Source organism: Hipposideros armiger, unplaced genomic scaffold (assembly GCF_001890085.2).
Source record: "Hipposideros armiger isolate ML-2016 unplaced genomic scaffold, ASM189008v1 scaffold_56, whole genome shotgun sequence".
Classification (NCBI taxonomy): domain Eukaryota; kingdom Metazoa; phylum Chordata; class Mammalia; order Chiroptera; family Hipposideridae; genus Hipposideros; species Hipposideros armiger.
In genome coordinates this window covers 473,247-482,590 of record NW_017731406.1, presented here as the reverse complement: position 1 = coordinate 482,590, position 9,344 = coordinate 473,247, and the positions used below count along the sequence as shown (strand labels likewise).

Below are 9,344 nucleotides of genomic sequence, written 5' to 3'. Positions count from 1 at the left end.
CTATTTAGACAGTAATTCCATAGTAAAGATAGGACTAACTGGAGCAGTTCTTCAACATTCAGAGAATTGCCTTTTTCTGTTTTGAACAGAATAAAAGTTGAGGGAATTCAGGCCTATGTGATCCTGAGGCTTTGCTCTCTATTCACACTTAACTATAGTTTTACGATTGGAGAAAAAAATGTAAGCACATCAGAAAAATTTAAGGTTCAATTAATTATCTAACTGATCCCTGTGCAGACATTTATTCAGTGAGCCCACACATGTCCCAGGCGTTGTGCTGCACCTTGGGAATAAAGACATTACTTGACCTGGTCCTAGCTCTCAAGGAGGTCACAGTTTCAGAACTTGTCTTCATCTAATACAGGATAGGAAAGTTGTACAATGTCCAGGGACTGGGTGTGTGCTGGGCAGTAGGCAGTGCAGTGGGTGGCAGAAGGAGGAGTGATAGGAAAAACTTGTGACTATTCTCACCTTAGCAAAGTCAGTTTAGTGACGCAGATCCATAATCAATAAAGGTTATTTTGGAAGCATAGTTCCTTTCTCCTAGAGTCTCCTGCTCCCTTTACCTGTGAGAAGTTAATTTGCCTCTTCTCTGAGGAGTGAGAGATGGGCAAAAAGTAAAGTGGAACTTGGAAGGAGGAAGACAGAGAGAAATCAATTTATTTAAAACCCAAACCATGCTTTTAAACCATAGACCCCTGTGTAGAGTTATTACATGTCTAAATATTGTTGTACTGTATATCTAAAGGTTGAGATCACTTTTAGTTTAATGATAAAATCTACGTTTTAAAAGGTCAGTCAATGAATTAAACATGTGCATGGCAGATTTTTGCAATGCTCTACCGTTTCAAAGATACAAACCAGTGGAGAAGGCAATGTGCCTGATGTATAATGAAATTAGGTTGCAATCAGGTTTTGTTATCTAGCAGGCTTTCTTGAAAATTTATAAGGTTGGAAAGGAGAAAAAATTGAACTCTGCTTTTTAAAAGTAAATGTGGGCTGTAGTTACACAATTACAAAATCATAGCCCTCAAAGTGAAAAAAAATGCATTTAACTATGGCAAAAATTACAGTTAATGATGTGTGGGATCACTGAAACAAACAAAAACACATTGATCTGTAAATTAAATATAGCTCTTTGAACCGAAGCCCATTGTGCAGTTAGAGGGAGCTATGTGAGGAAGATCTGTCTCTGTTGAGTGTGTCGGAAATTAGACAAGGAGAGAAGCTTTGGCTTTAGCAACCCAAAGAAACCAGAACTGTGATAAACACTAGGTTGTAAATGTCTGATCAGTGAATCATCGATTGTGACCAAGGAGATGAAGGAAGTTTATTTAAACAATATCAAGTGGCTAGAAAATATAAGATAATGCCAGAATAGTTCCAACATATTAAAAATATTTAGGGAAATATTTCAGTGAGGTGCTATATAATTTACATAGTAAAAAGTCCCTTTTGGTTTAACATGTTTATTAATGATCAAGGGACGTTAAATACATTCATAGCTGAAATCAAATAAAGTGGGTTTTTTTGTTTGTTTGTTTTATTTTTTTAACTACAAACTTCAGAAAGAACAAAGATTTGCAGGTAAAACACGGTGGAAAGACAAAAAGCAAAGCGTAACCTGAACGAATTTGGATTGAACACAAAAGATGGGAATAGATTTCTTGTAGGTTTTGAGAGGTAAATAAATAAATATAGGTAATATCTTCCTCTAGCTGGCCCCTGCCAATTCCACTTCTGAAACAACAACAGTAAAAATGACCACAGCAATAAAACATATTTATGGATGGCTTATTAAAATATGCAGAAGGGCAACAGTAAAATGCAAGAAAAAAATAAAGTCCGCACAGTAAATCCAAAACATAAGAGTAGTTGGGAATATTTGTACAAAAGGCATCACACCTAAAACAATGTTGGGGGCAGAGGATTGGTCTACAACACAAAATATGTGAAATTGGGTTTCCGGTCAAGATGGTGGAGTAAGTAAACATTGTGCTTGCCTCCTCTCATGACCACATCAAAATTATAACTGAACTACAGAACAACCATCATTGAAATTTGCCTGACACCTAGATGAACAGAAGTCCTACAACTAAGGACATACAGAAGAAGCCACTTTGAGACTAGTAGAAGGGGCAGTGGAATAGGTTGGTCTGACTCTGGTGTGTGACCATTGAAAATTGGAAAAGAATGTCTCAAGTGTGCAGTTTCCCCCAGAAGAATGAGGGCCTCCAACCCCACATCAGGCTCCCCAGCTCAGGGTTCCAGTGCCACAAAGAGAATTTCCCACAAATTCTGGCTATGAAAATGAGCAGAGATTGTGTCTGAGTGAGGTAGAGGGGGTCTGCAGAGCCAGGCACTCCTTTTAAAGGGTCTGTGCATGGAATTACTGCTGACGGACTCACTGGCTCTGAGCTCCAGTGCTGGGGCAGCAGCTCAAATGTGGCCAGAGATATATAGGAAGAAACTGAATTGTCTGGCCTCAGGGTGAGGCCTGGAAGGGCAGCTTTCTCCCAGAGAGGAGTGATAACAGAAATCATTGTTCCTTTGTTGAGTCCTCCCACCACCCAGCCTACAGGTGCAAGTGGGCACCATATTTGAGTCTCCATCAACCCTGCTAGTACCATTCACCCCACACTGGTGATTCTGTAAGACCCTGCCCCACCCAGGCATCTTCTAGTGGCATTTCCATACAAACAGGCTGTCTTGGTTCATGCTGTGGAGTTTCTTAAAATCTCCCAAAGGTTCACAAACCCCAAACAAGCAGCATCTGGCCTTGGCATGCCCCATACCTCTTGTTGAGCAGCCCCAAGTCCAGCACTAGTGGCAACCGGCCTTGGTTCATGGCTTGGCTCCCTGAGGCAACTCCAAGCCCTGTGTGGGTAGTGGCCATCTGTGGATTGCTTTGTGGCTCATGCCAGGTGGCCCTGGTTAAGGCATAGGCTGCAGCTGAACTTGGCCTGCTGCAGTGTGCTCGGGGCTGGCACGGCCAGTGGCCAGCACAGCCCAAGCTGGAGTATCATCTGGTTGCCTCCAAGGGCAACACACCCAAAAGGCAGACTGAAGGCACCAGAGCCCTTCTAAAATGAATCCTGCTCTGTAGGATCAGCCCTTGCACAACTCCTCCACAGTAGTCAGGGCCAGTCCTCACAACCAATCAGCTTGAGGGTCAATCCCTGCCATTGATGTGCAAACAGCAACCAAGGCTCAACTAGAATACAAGGGCACACACAAACACACAAGGGACACACCTGGGGCACCTGGCTCAGGTGACAATGGAGACTGCACCACTGGGAACCACAGCACACCCACTACATAAGACTATTCTATTAAGACTGGGAGACACAGCAGCCTTATCTAATACATAGAAACCAACACAGGGAAGCAGCCAAAATGAGGAGACAAAGAAATATGTTCCAAATGAAAAACAACAAAGCTCCAGAAAAAGAACTAAAAAAATGGAGACAGGCAATTTACAAGATGCAGCATTAAGGATTCTCAATTATCTCAGGGAGAACTTCAACAAAGAGATATGGAACATAAAAACAGATATAGAAAACATAAAAAAGAACCAGTCAGAAATGAAAACTGCAAGAACTGAAATAAAGAATAGATCAGAGGAAATCAACAGTAGATTAAATAAAGCAGAGAATTGAATCAGTGATTTGGAAGATAAGATAGCAGAAAACACCCAATCAGAATGGCAAAAAGATAAAAGAATCTAAAAAAATGAGGAGCATTTAAAGGGCACATGGAACATCAAGCATACCAAAATTAACATCACAGGGGTACCACAAGAATAAGAGAGAAAGCAAGGACTTGAAAAACTATTGCAAAAGAAAGAAAGGAAGGAAGGAAGGAAGAAAGAAAGAAAGAAAGAAAAAGAAAGAAACCTATTGGAAGAAATAATGATGGAAAAGTCCCCTAACCTGGTGAAAAAAATATATACATATAAGGTCAGGAAGCATGCAGAGTCCCAAACAAGATGAACCCAAACAGGCCCACACCAAGACACCCGATAAGTAAAATTCCAAAGGTTAAAGACAAAGAGGGAATCTTAAAAGCAGCAAGAGAAAAGCAGTTAGTTACCTACAAGGGAGCTTCCATAAGACTGTCAGCTGATTTCTCAACAGAAACTTTGCAGGCCAGAAGAGAGTAGCACGAAATATTCAAAGTGATGAAAAGCAAGGACCTACAACCAAGATTATTCTCCCTAGCTCAGCTATCATTGAGAATCAAAGGACAGATAAAGAGCTTCCCAGACAAGAAAAGCTAATGGAGTTTATCACCACCAAACCAATATTACAAGAAATAATAGAGGGATTTCTTTAAGATGGAAAAAAAAACATCAAAAACATGAATAATAAAATGGCAATATCTACATATTTCTTAACAATTACTTTAAATATAAATGGTTTAAACCCTCTAATCAAATGATAGGGTGGCTAAATAGATAATAAAACAAGACCCTTACATATGCTGTTTACAAGAGACTCACTTCAGATTGAAAGGCACACACAGACTAAAAGTAAAGAGATAGAAAAAGACATTTCATGAAAATGGAAACAAACAAACAAACAAAACCTGGGGTACCAATACTTACACCAGACAAAATAAACTTTAAAACAAAGGCTACAAAAGAAACAAAAAGGACCCAGTAATCCCACTTCTGGGTATTTATCTGAAGAAACCCAAAAGCACTATTTCAAGGGGACGTGTGCTTCCGTATGCAGCATTGTTTACAATGGCCAAGATGTGGAGGCAGCCTAGATGTCTGTCAATGGATGAATGTATAAAGAGGAAGTGATACATATATACAAAGGAATATTGCTTGGCCATTGAAGGGAATGGGTTCTTTCCATCTGTGGCAGCAACTGTGCTGAGTGTAATATGTCAGACAGAAAGACAGATGCAATGTAATTTCACTTATATATGGGATCTAAAGAACACGATAAATTAAGAAACAAGACAGAAACAAATTCATAGATCACAGAGACCATTTTAATGGTTGCCAGATGGCAGGGGGTTTGGGGAGGTAGGTGAACAAGGGAATGGGATTAAGAAGTACAAATTAGGTGTTGTAACTAGTCATGGGGATGTGGGGTTCAGTGTAACGAATATAGTCAATAGTATTTTAATAGCTACGTATGGTGTCAGATGGGTACTAGATTTCTCAGAGTGACAGATGGGAGGGGGGATGGGAGTAGGTTGCAAGGTGCAGGGATTAAGAAGTACAAATTGGTAGTTACAAAATAGTCATGGGGATGTAAACTAAAGCATAGGGAACATAGTCAATAATATAGAAATAACTATGTATAGTGCCAGGTGGGTACTAGACTAGTCAGGGGGATAACTTCATAAATTATATAAATGCCTAACTGCTATGCTGTATACCTGAAATTAATATGAAATAATGTTGAATGTCAAATGTAGTTGAACATTTTTAAAAAGGGATGGAAAGGTGAAGGAGAATAAGAGGTTCAAAGTTGAAGGTATAAAACAAATAAGTCATGGGGATGTTATGTACAGCATAGGGAATATAATCAGTAATATTGTGATAGCATAGTATGGTGTCAGATTGTTGATGGACTTATCATTGTGATCACTTCTTTAAGTATATAAGTGTTGAATAACTATGGTGTACTCCTGAAACTAATATAATATTGTATTTTAACTATATTTTAATAAAAATCTTTAAAAAATGTGAAGTCAAGGGAGGTTCTTCATGAGTATTTATAATAACAACTGTTTTATAGAAGACTAACCAAAGGGATTACTTGGACCTGGACTATTGCTATTTTTCAAGGGGTCAGAGAATGAATTCAAGTTGCAGGAGTGGACCATCCCCCCAAATAGGCCTTATCTATAAAGGGTTATCAGCCATTTCACCTCATTTGTGCTAGAGTCACAGCAATGAAGAACTTCTCCTCATGAAATGTCAAAGCTTTTCAAGCATTCTATTTTAAATACCACAATCTAAATTTCCTACTGAGAGCAGGTCCTCAGAGAGTTAACATTCCAATATGGCTGTTTTAAGGAAGAGAACACTGGCTAGATTTCGAAATACATAAACAGTAGTAGATAAAATAGTTTGCAATGGCCAATTCTTTGTATAGGGGGTGAGGAACTAAAGAATGGAGTTCTCAAAGCATATCTGTACTCTTTCTTTGGGGCGAAGTGCTCATATGCTTAAGGTAAATTACCTCTTCCAGGAAGACCATTTTGCTCTCTGAAGAAGTAATTTAGTTCAAAAGGGTACCGATTCAGTTTCATTAAGCCTTTCAGGAGCTACATTTTCTATTATAAGCAAATCCTGGATAAGGTAATTTGCCTCAATTAGATGATCACTTTGAATCCAGAAGGGAGGATATTTTACTTACCTTACTCATCAATTTTCTTTTGATTGCCTAGGTGTGCATGGAAATGTGTTATGTTTTATATACAAGCTTAATAAAATGAGGCCCAATCCCTTGTTTGAAGTAGCATATGTTCAGCAGCACCTTAGCACATCTCAGTTATTGTTAAACATGGGTTAATTCTTTAGGATACATCCTGGTCTGTTGATGATATACGAAATATGGTCTTTCATTAAGAGGAGTTTATAAAGTTTTTATTTTTGACAGGAAGGCACCTGGGGTAGATGATAGACCAGAGCTGGCCTAACTTTCATGGATGTGGTAAGGCGTGACTGTTTAACAACTGTGAAAGTGCTTTAAATATTAAGCCTTACAGAACCACTAATTACATTTATTATTTAAAAGGCATAATGGCAAGAAATAAAGCCAAGAAAAATTTAGGAAAAATACCTAGAATTAGTGCCAAATAAGCAGTTCTTCTGATGGCTAAAGAGTAGGTGAAGTTTACTGGTAGGAAATCTATTACTGCTGTGACTTAAAATGGGAATACAGGAAATGTGCTGGAGGAAAGTGAAAATCATTAGGGTGCTGCAATTTAAACATTAGGCAGTGGCCAGCTGACCATGCTCCTGGCTCCTTGGTTCATAATCTGTCAATAAATCTCACATTAATAAAAACTTATTGTGTTTTGCCTGTAGAGCAATTGAAGCAGTCATGTTCTTTTCACAGCCCTTCTTTTTCAGGGTACATCACCGCACTTCAACTGCAAACAATGCAATGCTACTCGGCTTGTAACCCAGTCACTTGTCAAATGTATCATAGACTTCAATATATTGCAAATCTGGTGCTGTAAGAATTGAGATGCCACTCAGAATAAATTATTTCAAAGCAAAAGAGTATTCATTTTATTATTTAGCATCGAATTATACCTAAGACATTTCCTACCCCAAGAAACAAAATTGGCTTCAAAGGATAACCAATGACAACCAAACACCTCAGCACTGCAACAAAATCACATCTAGCTATGTTTTCATTTGGCATTATTTGGTTCATGCAGAATCTTATATGCATTCAGGAAACTAGACAGAGAAAAGTCCTTTTGATGCTTGACTTTTTAAAAATTGTTTCACTCTATGGGGTTATATATCTTTGCAATCATTCCTTTGGTAAAGTAATCACACATGTTCACTGTCTTCATGTTACTCTTTCTAAGGTAACTAAGGAGAGCTGGGTGGCCACTGGAGATGTCTGACACTCTGGTATGAGGAGTGGCCAGCAGCTTGATGGAGTGGGCCAGGGACTGCTTACACCTGAGACAGACTACAGACCACCACATACCAGAGGTGGAAGTCCAAGTCAAACAGGATAACCTCACTGAATAACCGAGAATGTCAGCTGGACCCCAGGCAATCTCAGCAGCAGCAAGCACCTGTGGTAGATTTCCAGGTGGAGCTGAGACAGACATTCTTAGCTGAGACACCAAGAGGTGTTAAAGCAGTATTGGAACATCAAGGTAGCTGATTCCAAGGGAAAAACCAGCTGACAATGTATCGATGTATTTGAATGAGCTGATAATGTAATAAAGCTATTTTCCATGAAAACAAGTAACTAAGAATCTTCAAACATTTTGAAAAGCATTCCTCAAGGTATGTTTGCTGATCACAGACATCTTGTCTGAAAACGGAATTATCTTTATCAAAATAAATCAGCCTAATTTCAGCACTCCTTTATGGAAAAGTCCAAGGGCCTATGACCTAGAGGTCTTGGCTAGAAGATACTTTGTTAATTTGTTGGTGTAGCTGATTTTTTGGCAGTTTTAACTAAACCAGGGTTTAACGTACAATTTATTCTTGTTATTGGAGCTAGTTCTGTCTTATAAACATAGTTATGTTTAATGAACTGTTGCTCTTAGGGAAAATTCATGGCTAGGTTCCTGTGAGCCCCTGGTCACATTTTTGTCAACCAATCCATATATAACCTTGTTTCATGTGTACTCCTATTTAAATATACCTTATTTAATATATATTGTCAATTTATTAACATTGGATTCATAGCCAACAGCACTATACCTCATGCCTGAATGATGCTTATCTAATACATGCTTTTCCTTTGTAAGTTCCATCACAGCTTTTTTGACAGCACTTCAGCACTCTTCTTGGGGGCCATTTAAAACAGCAACATCACCACCATAAAGCACAAAAACATGAGAAAAATCTAGTACCAAATAGACCACAGAAAGGATGAGAGCTGAAACAAGAAAACCAAGTGTTGCCTTCTTTGACTTCAGCTGGGAACTTTCACATCGGTGACTCAAATTTTTTACCACTGGGCATGTCCACAAATGATAGAAAATTTACAGCAAGTGTTGATTTTGAATTATGATTTACAAGTCAATTTTAGCAGGAAGATAAATTCCCAAATACAGAATCTGCAAATAATGAGGATCAATTGTACCTATTGTGCTGTGACTAATTTTTATACTTCTTAGTTTCATAATGATTAAGTAGCTATTCTGTACTTGCAAAAAATAAGTTGTTTAGAAATACATAGGCTTTTGCTTAAGTTTCAGATTTTTTCCTTGGCCACTTATTTTGGAAAATCAATTTGAAAAAAAGTTTATTTTTTCTTCCAATTTAGTTGAACATTATGGTTATTTTAGTAGCCGTATTCAGAAGATCAATAGCTCAGAGATTATAAATCACAAAAATACAGGGCAAGGTAATAACAGGAAGAGAAATCAAAGAAGAAAATACATGTTATCAGTCTACAGTAGGTTTAAAGAGCTGAGATATGCCTAATCAACACTTGTTGATTGAACTTAACAATTTCAGTTTTACTTCACAGTTTGTAATTGAAAATGATCTGAGGAACAGGCTAGATGGAATATTTATTTGAAGATAATAATACCATCAACTCCATGACATACTATGATTACAATATTTGGACCATGCTTTATATAAGCTCCATTCTGAAGTACCTAGAATT

At 38.2% G+C, this 9,344-nt stretch overlaps 1 pseudogene; it reads left to right on the top strand.

The window, feature by feature from the left end:
- The first annotated feature begins 7,642 nt into the window (after nt 1-7,642).
- Nucleotides 7,643-7,880, top strand: LOC109381947 (SNRPN upstream reading frame protein pseudogene; annotated as a pseudogene).
- The last annotated feature ends 1,464 nt before the right edge of the window (nt 7,881-9,344 follow it).